The sequence below is a fragment of the Pogoniulus pusillus genome, chromosome 15, assembly GCF_015220805.1.
Source record: "Pogoniulus pusillus isolate bPogPus1 chromosome 15, bPogPus1.pri, whole genome shotgun sequence".
NCBI classification, from domain to species: Eukaryota; Metazoa; Chordata; class Aves; order Piciformes; family Lybiidae; genus Pogoniulus; species Pogoniulus pusillus.
Genome location: NC_087278.1, coordinates 3376837 through 3399472, shown reverse-complemented (window position 1 = coordinate 3399472; position 22636 = coordinate 3376837). Strand labels below are relative to the sequence as shown.

Here is a 22636-nt window from a genome sequence, read left to right as displayed (position 1 = left end):
TGGAGGTCTCTTCCAACCTGTCTGATTGTATTCTATACTATCTTTAGCCACACCAAAGCTAGACAGTAGTAATATCTGCTTCCTTTTTGCTGTATTCTCTTTTTCCATTGAGCAAACCCACCCTTTAAATCACATCTCTACATAAATAAGTAGAGCTCTATAAACACATCATATTTATATTAACAATAAAGTCCAGGACCAAGATGTTGCTGTATTTTCTACTCCCTGGTAGCTGCAATTTTGTACTCTCCAAGCAAGACTGGACATAGCTGTTGCCCTGAAGAGCCTGCTGTTAAGGTAAATAGCAGGGTGTTCTGATTAGTTTTGAACTGTCCACAACACAGTCTTGTGACCTTTCATTATTTGTTCACTTGCAGCACATATGCCATCGTCAAACCAGAATTGATAGTGGAGTCACCATCCTTGGAGGTGCCTAAAAGGAGACTGGATGAGGCATTTCATGCCATGGTTTAGTTAATTACAAGGTATTAGGTGATAGGTTGGACTGAATGCTCTTCAAGGTCTTTTCCAAGGTGCTTAGTTCTGTGATTCTGTGAAATATGAAAATGGTACTGTTGATATTTATGCCTCACCTCCATAAAATAACATTTCATGAGTCCATTACTGGTTTGCATTATTTGCACCAAAGGGCACGGAGCATCTCTCCAATGAAAAAGAGCCTGAGAACCCTGTGGCTGTTTAGGCTGGAGAAGAGAAGGCTGAGAGGGGATCTGATCAAGGTCATAGAATCAACCAGATTGGAAGAGACCTCTAAGCTCATCCAGTTCAACCTAGCACTCATCCCTAGCCAATGAACCAGACCATGGCACTAAGAGCCTCATCCAGTCTTATCTTGAACATCTCCAGGGATGGTGATTCCACCACCTCCCTGGGCAGCCCATTCCAGTGCCAATCACTCTCTCTCTCTTTGAAAAACAGAGGATAGAGGTTTGCCCTCTCAGAGACTTCACACTCAAACCTGATGGAAGAGAAGTTTGGGAATGAAAGAGAAATAAACTGAGTTGCCTAAAATTTTCCTTTTTTATCCCTCTTCTGCATGTTTATGTGTGATGGTTTGGGTGTTACCTGCCTACCCCCACCCCCACCCCCAACTTAAGAACATCACTCAGACTAGACTCAGAAGATGGAAATTAAAGAATGAAGCTACATTTACAGCTTAGCACAATATCCAAGCAGATATTTACAGAAACAGTCAAGTTAAAAAGTAATACAGAAACACAACAGCCCTCCCAGAAACCAGAGTCCCCAGGAGAGGCTCCCAACCATCCTTCCACCTTCCTCCCACCCTTCTACCTTATCCCAGACTTCACCTTACATTCAAGGTGAGTTTGGAGAATTGGGCAGAGGGGTTAGGAAGCAGAGATTAGTCACACAGACAGCAAGTCAGGGAGAGAAGGGAGGCAGCCAGAGCAAACTCTGTTATCTATATTTGTGTTCTTGTTTTAATACATCTCTGCAAGCCTATGAGTGCAGTAGACATCAGCATTGTTTCCTTTTCACAGCCTGTACTCTAATTCTTCTCACTAAAATATCTCAGCTAGGCTCAAACTAGCACAGTATGGACACACACCATTATTAAAGAGATAAATGAGCTCACAGAGGAACATGTTGTACAAAGTAAGGAACCAAAGTCTGGGCCCTAGTGGAAAAATATAAAGGAAAGCAACAATTTACAACACACTCACAGTGCTGAAGGCAGACTCGAGCTGCAAAGGTCCAAAAGGAAAATCATGGCAAAGCCATTCTGAAGGCAGACTCAGGTTGCAAAGGTCCAAAAGGAAAATCATGGCAAAGCCATTCTGAAGGCAGACTCGAGTTGCAAAGGTCCAAAAGGGAAAGGAAAGCCATGGCAAAGCCATTCTGAAGGCAGACTCGAGTTGCAAAGGTCCAAAAGGTAAAGGAAAGTCATGGCAAAACCACTTTAAAGCTGTGCAATCTAACTGAAAACAAGGTTAGGTCATGATAATACCAAGAATTCATTTTACCTATCTGAAAGCTCAAGTGTTTGGAAAGAAATGTTTGGTCTCACTGGGAATTCACCTGAGCCTTTTTCCTCCTCAAAACTGCAATTTCCATTCTGATATTTGGAGGGAAAAAGTAACATAAAAAATAAATAGTCTCTGATTTAAAGGAGAGGTGAGGAGAGCTCTTAGAAAGTTTCTGTGTGATCTTTGTGGCCATTCTGGTGGGCTGTGCACTTGTTCAAGCATACAGGTATGAACATCCCACATACACACAGAGCCACACTTGCTATACTATGCCAAGCACAACTTTTAGGACTCATCTGCTCACCAGTCTAAATATACCTAGAATCATAGAATCAACCAACCAGGTTGGAAGAGACCTCCAAGATCATGAAGATGAAGTTCAACAAGGACAAGTGCAGGGTCCTGCATCTGGGGAGGAATAACAAACTGCACCAGTCCAGGCTGGGAGGTGATCTGCTGGAGAGCAGCCCCAAGGAGAGGGAGCTGGGGCTGCTGGTGGCTAACAAGTTCCCCATGGCACAGCAATGTGCCCTGCTGGCCAAGAAGGCCAATGGGAGCCTGGGGTGTATTAGGAGGAGTGTGGCCAGCAGATCAAGGGAGGTTCTCCTCCCTCTCTACTCTGCTCTAGTGAGACCTCATCTTGAATGCTGTGTTCAGCTTTGGGCTCCCCAGTTGCAGAGGGACAGGGATCTGCTGGAGAGGGTCCAGCAGAGGGCTAGGAGGATGCTGAGGGGACTGGAGGGCATGGCTGATGAGGAGAGGCTGAGGGACCTGGGGCTGCTTAGTCTGGAGAAGAGAAGACTGAGAGGGGATTTGATAAATGTTTATAAGTATCTGAAGGCTGCAAGGAGGGGGGGGACAGGCTCTGCTCACTGCTGCCTGGGATAGGACAAGGAGCAATGGGTGTAAGCTGCAGCACAAGAGGTTCTGCCTCAACACAAGGGGGAACTTCTTTACTGTGAGGGTCCCAGAGCACTGGCATAGGCTGCCCTGAGAGGTTGTGGAGTCTCCTTCTCTGGAGACTTTCAAGGCCTGTCTGGATGTGTTCCTCTGTGATCTGTGTTAGATAGGATTGTCCTGCTGTGGCAGGGGGGTTGGACTGGATGACCTCTTTGGGTCCCTTCCAATCCCTAATATCCTGTGAGCCTGTGATCATCCAGTCCAACCTATCACCCAGCCCTCTCAATCAACTAGATCATGGCACTAAATGCCTCATCCAGCCTTCTCTTGAACACCTCCAAGCACAGCAACTCCACCACCTCCCTGGGCAGCCCATTCCAATGGCAACCACTTTCTCTGACAACAACTTCCTCCTAACATCCAGCCCAGACATCCCCTGACAGAACCCGAGACTGTGTCCCCTTGTTCTGTTCCTGGGTGCCTGGGAGAAGAGACATAGGCATAAAGACTTGAGCATCTCCTATATGAAAAGATTCTGAGAGCCCTGGGGCTGTTTAGTCTTGAGAAAAGACTGAAAGAGAATCTCATCAATATCCATAAATACCTGAGGGGTGGGGGTCAAGTGGCTGGGGCCAATCTCTTCTCAGTGGTCAGCAGCAATAAGCCAAGGAGCAACAGCTACAGACTGGAATAGAGAAAGTTTCACCTCAACACGAGGAGAAACTTTAGAGTGAGGGTGACAGAGCCCTGGTACAGGGTGCCCAGAGAGGTGGTGGTGCCACCTGGATGTGTTCCTGTGTGGACTACCTTAAGTGATCCTGCTTTGGCAAGGGGGTTGGACTCAATGACCTCTGGAGGTCCTTTCCAACCTCTGATGCTCTGCGATTCTCTGATTCTATGATATTTATTTAACCATGCAATTCTTCAGAGAGTTTGCAGCCTTGGAAAAGTCATTATTCAAAACTCAAGCCTCCTATAGCAGACATTGACCCAAATGAAATGTCCTACCTTTACAGCAACATAAAAATGCCACACACAGATTGGTTCACAATCAGGCAAGGGTCAGCACACAGATACCCACTCTGGAACTAAGCAACCTAAATGTAAGTATGCATACTGCTTATCCTACTGCTCACTTTGCACAGCTGACAATTCACAGGCTCACAGGATAGCAGGGCTTGGATGGTACCCAAAGAGATCAAGTCCAACCCCCCCCTGCCAAAGCAGGACCATACAATCGAGCTCAAGTCACAAAGCAACGCATCCAGAGAAGCCCTTGGAAGTCCCCAGAGGAGGAGACTCCACAACCGCTCTGGGGAGCCTGTTCCAGTGCTCAGTGACCCTTACAGTAAAAGAACTTCCCCCTTGTGTTGAGGTGGAACCTCCTGTGCTGCAGCTTACATCCATTGTTCCTTGAAGGGATCCTACAGGAAGGCTGGAGAGGGACTTTCCATAAGGGTGCTTAGCAATAGCATGAGGGGGAATGGTTTGAAGCTGAGGGAGAAGAGGTTTAGACTGCACTTAGGAAGAAGTTCTTCAGTACAAGGGTGGTGGAATAGGCTCCCCAGAGAGGTTGTGGATGCCTCCTCCCTGGGGGTGTTCATGGCCAGATTGGCTGAGGCCTTGAGTCTAGTTGAGAGGTGTCCCAGCCCATGGCAGAGAGGTAGATGACCTCTAAGGTGCGTTCCAATCTAAGCCATTCTATGATGCTCTCCTATGTTGAGCCTTTATTCATTTCATGACAAGAGGAGGCTCAGAGGTGATCTTATTACTGTCTACAACTACCTGAAGGGGCATTGTAGCCAGGTGGGGGGTGGCCTCTTCTCCCAGGCAACCAGCAATAGAACAAGGGGACACAGTCTCAAGTTGTGCCAGGGTAGGTATAGGCTGGATGTTAGGAAGAAGTTCTTCACAGAGAGAGTGATTGGCATTGGAATGGGCTGCCCAGGGAGGTGGTGGAGGCACTGTCCCTGGGGGTCTTCAAGAAAAGCCTGGCTGAGGCACTTAGTGCCATGGTCTGGTTGACTGGATAGGGCTGGGTGCTAGGTTGGCCTGGATGATCTTGGAGGTCTCTTCCAACCTGGTTGATTCTATGATTCTATGACAGTCATGTCTGAAACAGAAACTGGCCCAAAGTACCACCATCACAGGCTGCCACTCTCACAAAAACCCATACACACACAGACACTGCTTTGGCTAAAAGAGAAGGTTGCAGTAGAGTTGATTTAGCCATCAACAGCCAGCGTGGATGGAGGAAAGGCAGTAATACACAAGGGACTACTGACAAATGACTACAATAGAGTAAGAATGGAGCTATGCAAGGACCAAAAGAAGACAAAGCCTTTCCATTTGACATGACTGACAAATCCAATAGGGCTATCTATGAAAGGAATTTATTTACATAGCTTGAGACTTCCTTTCTGTGAGCATTCCTGCTGCACAGACATGGACAATGACACAAAAAGCAGAGGATCCCTAACCTGACAGAGAAGATGGCACTGACTCTATTTTTACTTCTCTTATGAGCCTATGCAGTGTTATAGAGTTGAAAATAATTTTAGACTAAAACCAGATTGGGCAGGGCTGGGTGCTAGGTTGGGCTGGATGAGCTTGGAGGTCTCTTCCAACCTGCTTGGTTCTGTGATTCTTGCTATATTTCTGTTCAGATAATAGAATCATAGAATCAAGCAGCTTGGAAGAGACCTCCAAGATCATCCAGCCCAACCTAGCACCCAGCCCTGGCCAATCAACCACACCATGGCACTAAGTGCCCCAGCCAGGCTTGGCTGCAACACCTCCAGGGACAGCAACTCCAGCACCTCCCTGGGCAGCCCATTCCAATGCCAATCACTCTCTCTGCCAACAACTTCCTCCTAACATCCAGCCTAGACCTCCCCTGGCACAGCTTGAGGCTGTGTTCCCTTATTCTGTTGCTGGTTGCCTGGTAGAAGAGCTCAACCCCACCTGGCTACAGCCTCCCTTCAGGTAGTCATGCCAGGGAGGGCTGTCCAGGGAGGCAATGGAGTTGCTTCTATGACTCTATGATCCATCAGAGAATAAATATAGCCACTCAGTTTAGTAAGAGGAAATTATGCAATGGATGTAGACTTAAAACAGCATTTAAAAAACTTTGTGTAACTACTTGAGCTTTAAGTGCTTTCCTGTAAGGAGACTGCAAGGTGTTTGAGCAAACTTAGAGCAAAAGGTAGCTGAGAACACAAGCAGAGCAGATCTCAATGCTCCAACATATCAAATTAGGAGAGATATGGAAAATGTAAAATACTATTTATAAGAATAGATGTGTTTTAACTTGCAGTCTAGAAAGAGAGCACCTCTCAAATGAAGGCAGGCAGAGAGAGTTGGGGATGTTCAGTCTGGAGAAGAGAAGGCTCTGAGGAGACCTTACTGTGGCCTTCCAAGATCTGAAGAAGGCTAAAAGAAAGTAGGTAGTGAAAGGACTAGGGAGAATGGAGCAAAGTGGGCAGATGCAGATTGGATGTTAGGAAGAATTTCTTCAGCATGAGGGTGGTGAGAGCCTGGAACAGGTTGCCCAGAGAGATTGTGGAAGCCTCATAGAATTATAGAATGGTTTAGGTTGGAAGGCACCCCAAAGATCATCCAGTTCCAAGCCTCTGCCATAGGCAGGGACACTTCCCACTAGAACAGGTCACTCAAGGTCTCATCCAACCTGGCCTTAAACACCTCCAGGGAGGTAGCATCCACAGCCTCCCTGGGCAACATGTGTCAGTGTCTCACCACCCTCACTGCAAAGAACCCTTTCCTAACAGCTAGTTTGAATCTCTCCTCTGCCTTTTTAAACCCATTGCTCCTCATCCTGCCATGACAAGGCTCAATAGTCCCTTCCCAGCCTTCCTGTAGCCCACTTCAGATACTGGAAGGCCACAGTAAGGTCTCCTCGAAGCATGGACATCTTTAAGGCCAGGCTGGATGGGGCTCTGAGCAACCTGACCTAGTATGGGGTGTCCCTGCCCATGGCAGGGAGGTTGGAACTAAACGATCCTTGAGATCCCTTCAGCCCTGACAATTCTGATTCACTTCTTCCCAATACAGCAGTAACATGCTCCTGGGCAAGTCAAAAAGAGAGCCAACAGAGTCAAACCAGACACATTAATTTCTTTGAAGACCAGAAATATTGCAGCAACAGAACCCTTGCATTCAGTGGAAATATCAGAACAGAAGGGAAGAAATACATATAGTCACTCAGCTCATTCACAGAGCAGTAAGCAACACAATACACTGCCTCATCTTTCCTTCCAAGTCAACTCTGCATGACAGGAATTACAATAACACAGACTGCATGTGACAAAAGAGAAGACAATATAAGCATTTAAGGAGAAGATGAAGAATGACTTCCTGCGTAAGCAACAGGCTGATCTTTCTGCTGCAGCAGAATGAAGTGAAATCCAACATGAATGGTTGAGTAAGGAGCAAGACAAACTGAAAACAAGGATACATATAATCAGTGCTAGAAACCATTTTTACTCTTAGATGGACTTCTCCCTAGCCAGAGTTGTAATGTCACTATATGATGCGGGGATGCAAGACCTATGAAGGTAATGAGAAGAGAGGAGGAGATTGAATTTCATTGATTTTCTTCTTCCTTCATCCACATCTGCAGTTTTTGTTAGACACATTGCACCAGAATCAAATCTCCTGTATACTTAGGCTGTTTTCATTATGGTTGGAAGAGAAGCCCAAGATCATCCAGGCCAACCTAGCACCCAGCCCTGGACAATCAACCAGACCATGACACTAAATGCCCCAGCCAGGCTTGGCTTCAACATCTCCAGGGATGGTGACTCCACCACCTCCCTGGGCAGCCCATTCCAATGCCAATCACTCTCTCTGCCAACAACTTCCTCCTAACAGCCAGCTTAGACCTACTTTAGCTCAACTTGAGACTGTGTCCTCTCCTTCTGTTGCTGGTTGCCTGGCAGAAGAGCCCAACCCCACCTGACTACAGCCTCCATTCAGGTAGTTGCAATGAGATCACTTCTGAGCCTCCTCTTCTGCAGGCTGCACACCCCCAGCTCCCTCAGCCTCTCCTCACAGGGCTGTGTTCCAGGGCCCTCACCAGCTTTGTTGTCCTTCTCTGGACACATTCCAGTACCTTAACATCTCTCTTGAACTGAAGAGCCCAGAACTGGACACAGCACTCAAGGTGTGGCCTGAGCAGTGCTGAGCACAGGCCAGGAAAAAATCCCTTGTCCTGCTGGCCACACTGCTCCTGATCCAGGCCAGGATGCCATTGGCTCTGCTGGCCAGCACTGGCTCATGTACTGGAAGATCATCACTTGCCTAGGTGACCTTACCTCCAGGTCACTTATTCCAGTATTTTGGTAGTGAAATCAAAGACCACATGCAATTTTTCATGAGGTTTTTCAAGCTTCACTTTAAAACTCATTTGGATTTGTGTGTCTGCCTCTTTCATTTTCCATGCTTCAGGAAGTGCTGATTCTCTTTCTCATTTACTCCTTCAGCTACCTCTTGCATAAAGAGATCTACTCCTATTGAGAGTGGTGGAGTACTTGTTAAATGGTCTAGTATAACACTTTGTGACTCCAAACTCCTGATAAATATGACTCATTCAGGATGAAAGTTCTTTTCTAGGCCAGCTGTCCAGACTGAAAAGACAGTTCATTACAGAGGATCACTCATATTGTGCAACTGGAATAGGAATGAAGTGATTCTTTTGTCATAGAGGTCCAAACCTGACTTGCATCACCGCTGTGCTCTTCTGTAGCCTGAGTTAATTGCCCACTGAACAATGCCTGTATCTGTGGCTGATTTATTTAGGAATAGGTTCCATCTGAAAAGCCTACACCAAATCAGTAGAAGACAGCATGACAGAGGACTCAGGTACAAAGCTTAGGAGCTTGGACAATTACTTGTTGAAAATATGATGAGCTCTAAGTGTCAACTTGCACAAAGCCAGAGCTAGCAAACCTTTGGAGGAAGGAGTGCTCCCAAAACTCAGTAACCAGGCCAAAATCTATTTAATCCTATTCACTATGACTGTGGATTAAAGGAGTCAATATAGTTCCACTGCAACTCAGACAAGAAAACAGATTCCAATCAACTTTGGCCAAAAGATCTGAAACTTGTTATAACTTATATAACTTACAACTTAGATAACTTCTTATAACCATGGCTACATTGAATTAGGACCACTACTGATATCTTGAACAAGTCCAGAGGAGGGCCATGAAGATGCTCAGAGGGCTGCAGCAGCTCTGCTATGAGCACAGGCTGAGAGAGTTGGGGCTCTTCAGCCTGGAGAAGAGAAGGCTTCAAGGAGAGCTTGGAGTGGCCTTTCAGTATCTGAAGGGGGATACAGGAGGGCTGGGGAGGGACTATTGACAAGGTCTTGTAATGACAGGACGAAGAGTAATGAGTTTAAACTTGAAGAGGGGAGATTCAAACTAGGTGTTAGGAAGAAGATCTTTGCAGTGAGGGTGGTAAGACACTGGAACAGGTAGCAGAGGGAGGTGGAGGCCTCCCTGCAGGTGTTCAAGGCCAGACTGGATGAGTCCTTGAGCAACCTGTTCTAGCGGGACATGTCCCTGCCTATGGCAGGGGGTTGGAACCGGATGATCTTTGAGGACCCTTCCAACCTAAACCATTCTATGATTTGATTTGTCATTGGAATGGGCTGCCCAGGGAGTTGGTGGAGTCATTGCCCCTGGAGGTGCTCAAGACAAAACTGGATGAGGCTCTTAGTGCCATGGTTTGGTTGATTGGCTAGGGCTGGGTGCTAGGTTGGCCTGGATGATCTTGGAGGTCTCTTCCAACCTAACTGATTCTATGATTTATGCAAGAACTGTTTGAATACAAAAATCAGACCATTACTAACTGTAACTGTTATTTTTGGTACAAATATTTGGGTGAGGTACCTATAATCCTTGTTTTGCATTTTGAAAAGCCATTGTGGGAAACCCTTCTGCTGGAAACACTGAGTTTCACACAGGAGCTGACCTCTGAATATTTAAGCTCTGAAAGAAAAGTAAGAATAAACAAAGACTGGGCATAAACAGTACAGCTGCTGATGTGCATTAAGAACACTTAAGGCCATGTATATGCTCTGGGTATTCTTTTTACACTACTTTAAAACTTTTACACAGCTTTTCATCTAGCAAAACTATTAAGAAAGATGAAGTGCATGACCTGAATATCTAAACCTGTCTTTCTCTAAATAAAATGGAGGAAATGATTTGTTATTTCTCAACACAGCTTAATGCAATTAAAGAAAAAAACACAACACACAAACCTCTCAATGACAATTTGAGTCACAAAGCCCAATCCTCCTTTCCTACCAAGAACTAGAATCTTTTTCTTACTGTCACAAGAGGACAAATATATATGTTGTTGGCAAAGGATCTCTCTGTTGCTGAGGCCTCTTTTACCATCCTGTGACTTGGTTTTATTACACTTATTATTGGCTTGATTAAGTTTGCAAGCTAGTTTGTTTATCATCATTCTGGTGCCTATAACTTGCAGACATTGGTGAGGGGCCTGGAACACAAACCCTATGAGGAGAGGCTGAGGGAGCTGGGGGTGTGCAGCCTGCAGCAGAGGAGGCTCAGAGGTGATCTCATTGCTGTCCACAACTACCTGAAGGGAGGCTGTAGCCAGGTGGGGTTGGGCTCTTCTCCCAGGCAAGCAGCAACAGAACAAGGGGACACAGTGTCAAGCTGTGCCAGGGGAAGTCTAGGCTGGATGTTAGGAGGAAGTTGTTCACAGAGAGAGTGACTGGCATTGGAATGAGCTGCCCAGGGAGGTGGTGGAGTCACCATCCCTGGGGGTGTTCAAGAAAAGCCTGGCTGGGGCACTTAGTGCCATAGTCTGGCTGACTGGATAGGGCTGGGTGCTAGGTTGGCCTGGATGATCTTGGACATCTCTTCCAACCTGGTCAATTCTTTGATTCTATGACACGTTGGTCAAAAATAGACCAGTACGATGTTCTTGGCTGGCATATTGTCAACACACACAATGAATTCCTCCCTCCCTTCTCTCTCTCTCTCTCACACACACACACACATTTCTTTCTCTCTCACATAAATACACTCCAAAACAAAAAAAATGTCTCCAGGAGAGCAAAATATTCCCATTAATAGCGGGAGCGATGGAGAAGAACCCTGGGCCGACATCCCATCTGTTCCCATGAATTAAATTTAGAAATCATATGTAATATAGACATTTCTGCCTGAGCATCAGAAAGCCCTGACACATCCAGGCTTTCATTAAAAAGCTCTGAGATGTGACTCGAATAACAATCTGTCTTAGCTAATTAGTATTTTCAGTTTAGCATATTCCCTTTCAGACGTATTGCTGTTTGCACATGGTAATTTAGGTAAACAGAGCCTATCCACAGCTGCATCAATTAACACTGCTAATCAAAACTGAATTCAGGTAATTAGGCACATTTATGCAAAAAGTGTGTAATTTGTGGGCAAAGCTAGATTCTTCAGTAATATTTCAATAAGTAGGAGTCTCTTCTTGCAAATAAGACAAGGAAATAGTGGTAAATCAGCTCCGACGTATATAGGATGCACGCTCAGCGACAAATACCTAAATTAAGTCTCACTAATTGGTCTGTGTTTGTCAGAAATTGGACTCTATTTTTTGGTTTTGCCATGTAAATGTTTTCCTCAGTGTTTCTATGTGGCAGAGAGCACTAATTTCTGACTGCAGGTTGAGTGATTAGCCAAACAGGACTTTAAAAGTTAATGTTTCCTCGAGTAGGTTTTGAGCTCTTGAGTGTTCTGATCCAACTCCTTCTCGCTGCTGGGCAGAGGAGTTTTAATGAGAATGCCCTCACTGCCTTTTCAATTTCATTGCTGCAAAGAAATAACACTTTCCTTTAAAGAAAAGCTTCTAGAAATTTCTCCTATCATCCATTCCAAGAATGTCAAGTAGTGCATGCTTCAAAAATATTCTGCCTTGACCTACAAAGTTCTACTGGAAGAGGGTTTTTCTTTTTACTTTCCTTCCTTTCTCCTTACCCCAAACCCAGAATCTGAAACCCTCCAAAAACTATCCAAAAAGATCCCACATAAAAACCAGTATAAGAAACTCTGCATTCATAACTGAGTTGTCATTTATGTTGAAAAGGAAAGAGAAGGAGAGAGGTTCATTGTGCCATTGTGCTCCACGAACAAGCAACAGAATAAGAAGACAGAGTATTCCAACCTGGTTGATTCTATGATTCTAACAGTCTTCATATGCAGCTACTCAAGGTACTCAAATTCTTTTCTTTCTTCATGAATTCGCTACCCAAGACCAATGGACAAAAATGCAGTTATCAGCTTACAGTCTATAGAAGATTAGCTGCAAAACTGACAACAACAAGAAGAACACAAAAAGAAAGCCTAGGCCACTGGAATGGGCTGCCCAAGGAGGTGGTGGAGTTGCCATCCCTGGAGGCATTCAAGCAAAGACTGGCTGAGGCACTTAGTGCCATGGTCTGGTTGACTGGATAGGGCTGGGTGCTAGGTTGGACTGGCTGATCTTGGAGGTCTCTTCCAACCTTGTTGATTCTATGATTCTAAGAGTTTTCATATGCAGCTATTCAAGGTACTCAAATTCACTTCTTTCTTCATGAATTCGCTACCCAAGACCAATGGACAAAAATACAGTTATCAGCTTACAGTCCGCAGAACATTAGCTGCAAAATTGACAAGAAGAACAACAACCAAAAAAAAAAGCCCATTGGAATGGGCTGCCCAGGGAAGTGGTGGAGTCACCATTCCTGGAGGTGTTCAAGCAAAGCCTGGATGAGGCACTTAGTGCCATGGCCTAGTTGACTGGATAAGGCTGGGGGATAGGTAGGACTGGATGAGCTTGGAGGTCTCTTCCAACCTGGCTGATTCAATGATACTGATTTTTAACAGAAGCCTCAAATTAATTTAGAGGTTTTGCTTACTTAGAGCTCCCCAAAACAAATAAGTAAGAAAAAAAATCATTTTGCTTCCAACATAATATAGTTCATTTATTCTGACTACTCAGTGTCTATCTTAAGCCTTGATTTCCAGGTGAACTTTGGGAGAGATAAGCAACAGATTTTCATCAAGTGTAGACCTGCAACATGGACTGTGGAGCTTTCACTGGAAGCATCAGTGTAAGGAAAAAGAAAATGCTTTGCAACTTGGGGGTCTTCAAGAAAAGACTGGATGAGGCACTCAGTGACATGGTCTAGTTGACTGGCTAGGGCTGGGTGATAGGTTGGACTCGATGATCTTGGAGGTCTCTTCCAACCTGGTTGATTCTATGATTCTATGATTCAAAGCCTAACTCTACATAGATGTTCATAGAATCATAGAATCAACCAGGTTGGAAGAGACCTCCAACATCATCCAGTCCAACCTAGCACCCAGCCCTAACCAATCAACTAGACCATGGCACTAAGTGCCTCATCCAGGCTTTTCTTGAAGACCCCCAGGGACGGTGCCTCCACCACCTCCCTGGGCAGCCCATTCCAATGGGAAATCACTCTCTCTGTGAAGAACTTCTTGAAACAGTCACACGCAGTATGCATCTGTACCAAAGTCATAGGCAGCACACTTCATATATCACTGCTCAGAAAGTTTCCTCCCTCCAGAAAAGTTTGATTTGTGCTCATGTGAAAGAAAATCACATGAAAAATGCTGAACATGCTGCAGTTCAGAGGGTGATAACCCTCCAATTTTCACTTAGCTATTGGAGTCAAAGAACATTGAGACAATGTCAAAGAGTTCAGAAGGAAGAAGAAAACCACAGGTGGAAGGAATGAAAAACTTGCAGTGTTTTCTATCTAGGTAATCACAACAAGCAATGAAATGTTAGGATGCTGGGCATGATAATTCCTAAGCAGTTATCATACCCACTTAGAGGTATATGCAGTTGCCAGTGCCATTCTTGCTGGGGGAGAACAGAAAACAATGGCATAACTTCTCTTTTTCCCCCCCATGTTTTGCAGTGCTTTCACATAAACACTCACCTATGTGTCATGCCACACACTGAGCAGCTGCCTCACCTCTCACATGGCTTATTAAGATCGACATACACTGAATACCATCCAAACAATCTTATGTGACCTGTCTCTGGAAGTACTTGTCCAGCTTGAGGAGAGCTTGGGAGAGCAAAACAGAAGGTGTTTATTTTAGGTGGTAATACTCTGAAGGGAGCACAGTGACAACATTCTGGCCTTCTCCCCAGCCCTGTAAGCATTTCTTTTTGCCTAAATCAGATGCAGTAAGTAATCCAACAGATTTCCTAGAAATATATCACTATAGAATGATAGAATCACAGAATCAACCAGGTTGGAAGAGATCTCCAAGATCACCCAGGCCAACCTAGCATCCAGTCATAGCCAGTCAACTAGACCATAGCACTAAGTGTCTCACTCAGGCTTTTCTTAAACACCTCCAGGGATGGTGACTCCACCACCTCCCTGGGCAGCCCATCCCAATGCCAATCACTCTCTCTGACAACAACTTCCTCCTGACATCCAGCCTAGACTTCCCCCGGCACAACACGGGACTGTGTCCCCTTGTTCTGTTGCTGCTTGCCTGGCAGAAGAGCCCAACCCCACCTGGCTACAGCCTCCCTTCAGGTAGTTGTAGACAGCAATGAGCTCTGCCCTGAGCTTTCTCTTTTCCAAACTGCACACCCCCAGCTCCCTCAGCCTCTCCTCACAGGGCTGTGCTCCAGGTCCCTCCCCAGCCTTGCTGCCCTTCTCTGGACACATTCCAGTATCTCAACAGCTCTCTTGCTTCATTAAAATGCTATTTTCCTCTTTCTTCTTCTCAGCCCTGCTGGCATGCTTTAAGCTTAAATGGAGTTTTTTTAATAATGTTTAATAATATTTAGACAAGTCCAGCTGGCATGAGTCACACTAAGGAAGGGAAAAAAAATAAATAGAACAGCTTTGATATAATTTGCTTAGATCCTGAGGTCCTAACACATGTGTGTAGACTCATAGAACCAACCAGGTTGAAAGAGACCTCCAACATCATCCAGTCCAACCTAGCACCCAGCCCTGGCCAAGCAACCAGACCATGGCACTAAGTGCCTCATCCAGGCTTTGCTTCAACACCTCCAGGGATGGACACTCCACCACCTCCCTGGGCAGCCCATTCCAATGCCAATCACTCTCTCTGACAACAACTTCCTCCTAACATCCAGCCTAGACTTCCCCTGGCACAACTGGAGCCTGTGTCCCCTTCTTCTGTTGCTGGTTGCCTGGCAGCATAGCCCAACCCCACCTAACTACAATCTCCCTTCAGGTAGTTGCAGACAGCAATGAGGTCCCCCCTGAGCCTCCTCTTCTCCAGGCTGCACACCCCCAGCTCCCTCAGCCTCTCCTCACAGGGCTGTGCTCCAGGCCCCTCCCCAGCCTTGCTGCCCTTCTCTGGACACCTTCCAGCACCTCAACATCTCTCTTGAATGGAGGAGCCCAGACCTGGACACAGCACTCAAGGTGTGGCCTGAGCAGTGTTTTGCCTGACTAAACTTAGGAGCCAAACTGAGGAACATCTCTTCACTGAACACATATAGAGCACATATTAATAGTTCATTGTGAACTGTAGTGATGTGCTACCCCTTTGGAAAGTTTCTATCATGCTAGAGGATCATTATTTTTTGCACTGTGGAATTCTTTTTGGTTTGGAGGTTTAATAAATGTATGGCAGCATTAATTTTTACATGGAAGTTGGCTGGCAGAGTAGGAATTTCTTAGCTATGCAGCTCCACTGTTGCATTCCTCTGCTATAAAATATGTAAAGGGATGGAGAGAACTAGCTACTAAAATTGTGTTTTGAAACAGAGTTTGGTGCTGCATAACTACTATTTTTAACTGAAATAGGATGGAGAAGTATGACAAAAGAAAACCCAACACCAACCAAACAAAAAAAAACCCCAACACCCTAAAATCCCACCAAAACCCCAACTTCTACATACTGTTTTCCTGATTTAAAGAAGCCTCCAACCATTCAAAAGCATTTTGGGATCATAAGCACCACAAGAGCTATGACAAAAAAAAAGAACCATATAAAACAATCAACAAGCAAACAAAAAAAACCACCCCAAAAATACACCTAACCCCCAACTCCTAAATGCTGTTTTCCTAATGCAAAGAAGCCTCCAAACATTCAAAAGCATTTTAGGATCATGAGCAACACAAGAGCTATGATAAAAAAAAAAAAGAACCACAAAAAACAACTAATGACCAAGCAAGCAAACAAAAAAACCACCCCAAAACCCCAACTTCTAAATACTGTTTTCCTAATTTAAAGAAGCCTCCAACCATTCAGACGCATTTTGGGATCATGAACACCACAAGAGCTATGTAAGGTCTGTGTTTGCTTTGTGTATAGAGCATACATCTTGTCAGCCATAACATTAAAGTTGTTGAAATGCTTCATGTTAGCATTTCTAAGGTTAAATCAATAAGGTGCAGAAATTACAGTCTGAGGAAAGCAAAAACAAGAGCTCAAAGACGACAATGACTGCTCCATACCTTACAGGAGGGGAAGGGGAAAAAAAAGAAGCTCAATAATTGACAAATGTTGAAGAGAGTGCTAGTTCCATAATTAAAAACCAGGCAGAGATCCTCTTGGCAAATGGATCTCTTTGTTAAACATCCTACTAATCCAAGCCTGAAGGTATAATTCAGTACCCTAGAGGATCCCCTCTATACTTTTGCCAGCTGTTCCATTCAGGTCACTCCACCACAAGTTGAAGCTTTTATCTATTCCTCACTTTCTTCACTGGGTCCCAGAAGCAGCAGCCCATCTCTCTGAAGGCTGTTTAAAGTGTAAATGAAAAGATGAGACAGAAGTGAGCTGCTACCTCAGGGTCCCTAATTTGTGAACTGCAATTCCTTGGACTTCCCTACCTTGACAGATGCAATATAAAGTCTTCCTTGATGAAAAGTGAGGAGGCAAACTGAATATGGAATGCATACAGCACAATCATTTTCATTTTAATGCTGTGCAGATGCATCAAGGAACAGAAAAATGTTACTAGGCAGAAAGTCCACTCAGGGCCAAACGGTTGCAGCAGTCCTTCTGCCCCGCTCCCAGCACTACTGCTGGTAGCATGCAAGAAAAAAGCCTTCAAAGAGTCATTTTATCTCTTTTCAGGTAGTCAGAGAGGTGGACTTGGATGAGGGGGGGAAAGAGAGAAAAAGAGATGGTGGTTTGATCCATTACACCATGCCAAGGACCAGAAAGAGCCCTGAATGCAGACCTGACCCAACTGCCTTCCCACCCTAGACCTTCAGGTGAAGGAAGGAGACAGTGCTGCTTCAAGAGCTTGTTTATGCAACCTGAACCAGTCTCCAGTGACTCCACTGCTTCTCATTTACCTTTGTTTTGGTGTGAAATGTGAAACAAATGCATCCTTTCTTACCAACAAAAAAAGAGATGTGCATTTCAAATGGATCCAATTATAATGGTTCTAGGCAGTGTCAAGATAAGCCACCATGCCAAGGACCAGAAAGAGCCCTGAAAGCAGACTTGACCCATCTGCCTTCCCACCCTAGACCTTCAGGTGAAGGAAGGAGACAGCGCTGCTTCAAGGGCTTGTTTATGCAACCTGAACCAGTCTCCAGTGACTCAACTGCTTCTCATTTACCCTTATTTTAGTGCAAAATGTGAAACAAATGCATCCTTTCTTACCAAAAGCAACAAAAAAGTTGTGCATTTCAAATGGATCCAATTATAGTGGTTCTAGGCAGTGTCAAGTTAAGCCCTCAGAGTCTCTATAGCCCTCCAGAGCTGCTTTTTGACAGTACACTGCTTTCTAAGAGCACACTGATCTCTTACTTGGGGAAAATTAAGCACAATTCATTCTGAAAGAAACCACTGCCCTGACATTCATTTGTCTGCCAAACCCAAGAACTAAAAATAAATAAATGGGAAAGAACAAGGCTGATACTCTGGAGGGAACCTCTAAGAGCTCAACTTTTAATAAAACATTCATAAAAAATGCAGCAAGTGTTAGCACTGAGGTCCTTCCAATTTAATATTCATTGATAAAGTTTGCAGAGACAGATATGAACTACAATGTGAAACAGAAAGACAAACCCAACTTTCTAGGTTTTCAAAGCTTCAGCAGCGTAGCCACAGGAACTTTGGTGAGAGGGAGGTGGGTTTGGACTTGATAGCCAAAGTTTCCTTCCAACCCCTACCATTCTGTGATGCTGTGACCACCTGCATGACTTTGCACACGCAAATAATCCCACGGGCTTCAGGCTACTGCTAAGATCATGTCCTGATCCTGCCAATCCAGCACAATATGCCACCTGACTCCTCGAAAGCCACTTGTGGAAGGGCTGGAATCACTGCGTGTCAGTGATTCGCACATCTGCACTTCGCCTGCTCTTGAGGCGCTGTCAGGCAAAAACTGCAGTTCTACAAGCTTGTGAATCTGACTTTTAAGGGTCAGGGAGAGTTAAAGCCACCAAACCACCACAAACAACATACATGCAGCTTTACATATTAGTCTTCAGTGGCTCACACAGGTAAGTGACCCAGCTCCAGCGAGCTGCTGTGTGAGCCTTGGGCAGGAATCCTCCCCTGTGCCATGCCGCCCAACTCCTGCAAGCATCACCCCGCTCGAGGTCCACACTAGCAGACAAAGCACATCCACAGTGATTTGGACTTCTTACCTCGCTGACACACTTCCACGTGCTCCTGCTGGCATTTCTGCATGTGAGGGCTCATTGCAGGCAGCTACTCCCAAGTTGGCTGCTCCCGTGGCACGGCGGCTTGGGCAGTCATGAGCAGAGCAAAGGGCAGGTTGCCACCGGGCGGTGTTAGCTGAGCCCGGTGCTGCGCCGGCTGCAATCACATCTCACTGAGTGCAAAAGGAAAATTAAAACACTGTATTTTTCTTCTCCCCTTTTTCTTCCCCCCCACCCCCCCTCACACTTGAATGGCACAGCCTACTATCCTGTGTTTGCATTTAAATTGGACAGAATAATTTACCACCGGCTTTTAATTTCAGGAGGGTTAATCACCTCAGCAAAGGTCAATAAAACTTTAATCTCCAATAAAATTGCAGCAGCTTCAGTCACCTGCAGGACATTTATTATATTCTTATTTCCATGCCAAAAGGACGCATCGCTAATCTTCTGACTCTTTACATTAGCACATTCACCATTAACAGTCCACTAAAATTATTAATTCCTCCAAAACTATTACAAGAGCTCATTTCTACACATCTCAGAAGATAATCCTGTTACAAACCAGCCACAGCCACTGTGACATTGCTTTAGTTGTCTGCTCTAATCCTCACAACCGTTTGATACTCCAACTGAGTCCTAACAATGCACTGGCTCAATTACACAAAATATTACAGGGTTTAGTTTAGAACAACAATATACTGTTTTAGTAACTTAATCTCCCCTATTGTCTGCAATCACAATGCTAATCTATTTTGCAGCCTTCTCTACTTGCATCAAAATATAGATTTTTCATTTTGCTTAGCAGCTCTTGCAAAACAGTAGATTTACAAGGATTAGTTAGAACCTAGAATACGTTGCTGACGATAGGGATTATTGTGCTGAAAGGAATCTTTCTCTGGCCTGGAAAAAAAAAATTATATATATAGATATATATAAAAAAAAGATTTCTTCACAAAACAGAAATTTCCTTTGAGGAACAAATAAAGAAAAAAAATAAATTTGGAGGAGGGTGTTCCATTTGTTCTACTACTTATCTGCTATTAAATTGACCAAAACCTGCAAAATCTCTCGGAGAAATTCAAGTCGGAATTAGACTGAAATTAGCATTGCAATAATATCAGCTCAAAACTAGAAACGATATCAGCTCAAAACTAGAAACGATATCAGCTCAAAACTAGAAACAATATCAGCTCAAAACTAGAAAATTATTTAACCTGTGAATTGTAAGATTAAAAAAAACAAGAGCACATCCCCAAAATCTACTGGTTTCAAACAAACATTAGCTACAGATAAATGCATTCCTTCAAAAGTCTATTATAAACTAATTGTAGCTAATCTGCTGGTTTCAAACAAACAGCAGCTATAGATAAATGCATTCCTTCAAAAGTCTACTGTAATTAATCTGCTGGTTTCAAACAAACAGCAGCTATAGAGAAATAGATGTCTATTATAAACTAATTGTAGCTAATCTGCTGGTTTCAAACAAACATCAGCTATAGAGAAATGCATTCCTTCCAAAGTCTATTGTAACTAATTGTAGCTAATCTGCTGGTTTCAAACAAACATCAGCTATAGAGAAATACATTCCTTCCAAAGTCTATCATAACTAATCTGCTGGTTTCAAACAAACAGCAGCTGTAGAGAAATGCATTCCTTCCAAAGTCTATTGGAAGGAATTCAGCTTCATCTGAATACTCAGAACTAGTTCACCTGTAAAGATACAGAGAAGAGCAGCAACAGAAAACCCAGGGTGAGCTCGTTACAGACCCAAAACACAGCGCAAACAATTCATTTCCCCCAAATCTTAAAAGCTGCTATCAAAAAGTCAAAATCACTTGGGCAGGGAAAAAAAAAAAACCCAACAAACCCACAAAGTAAAAAAATCCTAATAGCACCAAAATAAATGAGTCTCCCTTATTCTCCTAGCACGGTCGTATTAGCTCCTGTGAGAAAGAGAAGAAATCATCATATGCCATCTCATGTCTGTTTAAAATGGATTTCTTTTTAAGCCACAACAACATTTTGACATACCGTAATGTAAATAAACTGTTCTTTCCCATCCCAATATTTCCTTCTCTGTCTCTCTCTGTCTCTCTCTGTCTCCGTCTCTCTCCTCTTTTTGTTTTAATACACGGCACACAGACAGACACACGCCCCCGTCACTGTCAATATGCACACTCATTAGCAATATGTCAGGCTGGCATTTTCAACACATACTCCAGAGCATCACTGAGCTACCACGCAGCGCGCGCGCACCCAGACACAGACACACACGCACGCAGAGACGAGCGACACAAAAAACAGGCAACAGCGGAGAAGAGGAGCGCGGAGGAAGCATTTCTGAACTTGGGAAACTAAGGTAAATGTGCGAAAGGAATCGGTAGAGCTTCCCAGGCAAACGTTTCACGGAGGTGCTGCAAAGTGGCTCTCCAGCGAACGCCACCGGTGCTGCTCTCCTTCCGCACACACACACACAAATAAACATATACAACTGCCAATAATCCAGCGAGGTTTTGCAGCGCTCAATTATGAATTGCCCTCTTCTTGGTTTGTGTTCCCCCCCCCCCCCCCTTTTAAATTGCATTCTAACTTGAAGGCATAAATGAAAAGAAATACTAACAAACCAGAAACTCAAACTCCACTATGAATTCCTAGAATGTAAGGCTGTCACCGGTGTGTTTAGTTCCTCCAGCTGAGAAAAATCAGCTATGGAAACAACTGCATGCGTTGGGTTTGTTTTTTTCCCTGCAAGGAGCATCTTGGCAAGACAGCGGAGACCACTTAGAACAGGTGAGTAGCACTGAACTCTAGTTTCAATCATTCACCTTTTGAGGCGTTCATAAACCATAACTCTAGATCGCTATTGCGGCTGCTTTCAAAATCCAAGAGAATAGCTTCACGTGGCATTCCCTGAAATGAAAGGTCCCATCAAAGGACCATCTACTTCATTCCCACAAAAGAGCAACGCAGGCAGAAATGTATGGGGATAGAAACACACCTTTAGTGTTCCTACAAAAGAGCAACACGGGGAGAAATGTATGGGGATAGAAACGTACCTTTAGTGATCCCAGCGAATGACTCCTCAGCACATCCACACAGTTCTGCGGCTCCAGCGGTAGAAAAGTCGCCGCCACTGCAGTGCTTGTGATCTCTGTCACAATGGCATCATAGTGCCGGCAGTTCTTTCGATTAAACTTCCCAGACATGGTAGCAACTTTTGTTAATTATGATATTAGCCAGCTGGCGGGTACAATCAATCACCCACTGTAAGAAAGCCAGACAAAGAGACATCTAATCATTGCAACCAGAGCAGATAAATTTTGTTCCTTTTCTTATACGTGTCACAGATTCTATCCCTCCTGACCCTCTACGCAGCCATCGACTGTCAAATTTAGATTCAGCAAACTCCCAGCTTTTCTTTATCCCTGCCTTAGATCTCAAACTCCTGGTTATCAGCAAGACAAGCGTCACCAGCTGTCTCCGAACAGGAAGGCAATCAGGTGAATAGTACTTATTATCTCTCATTGCCTTCTGAGGAGCGACGAGATTGATTTTTTGGACCGACAACACATCCACATCTCAGGCGCAGCCACTACGGAGTCTAGTCTAGAATGGAGTGCATACGTAAAAGTGACCTCAACCTTTATTAATACTGCATGCCAGAATTTTGAGGATTGCTTTTTTGTTGTTGCTTACTGTTTTGAGTTGGGGTGGGTTTGGGTTTTTGGTTTTTTTTTTTTTTTTTTTTTTTTTTTTTTTGCCATTGTTGCGAGGTTTTTTGTAAGGTAACTCTTAAAAGGATGTTTTGTTTCTTGCACTGGATATTCCTTTATTCCAGGTCTCCTTCCCCCACACCCCCAAAAACCCAGGCAAGCCAACTGCACCATTACTCAGGGGACTGTGTTTCGCAGTTGAATAGTCTTAATTGGGCCCACAGAAGCAGTTAGCTACTATTAAAATCCTCTCTGTATACATCTTTCAACTAGTCTGATCACCTACAATTCCCCACTAGCGAAGCCTATGCTTTCAGAAGGCTAAA

The 22636-nt window shown here is 44.4% G+C and overlaps 1 long non-coding RNA gene across 1 annotated transcript in view; it reads right to left on the bottom strand.

Moving 5' to 3' along the window:
- Positions 1-18727, bottom strand: part of LOC135181528 (uncharacterized) — a 29700-nt gene extending 10973 nt beyond the window's left edge. The window contains exon 1 of the long non-coding RNA XR_010304909.1: positions 18580-18727. This is a non-coding gene — a long non-coding RNA (uncharacterized LOC135181528). The remainder of the gene's footprint in view (positions 1-18579) is intronic.
- Between the last annotated feature and the right edge of the window lie 3909 nt (positions 18728-22636).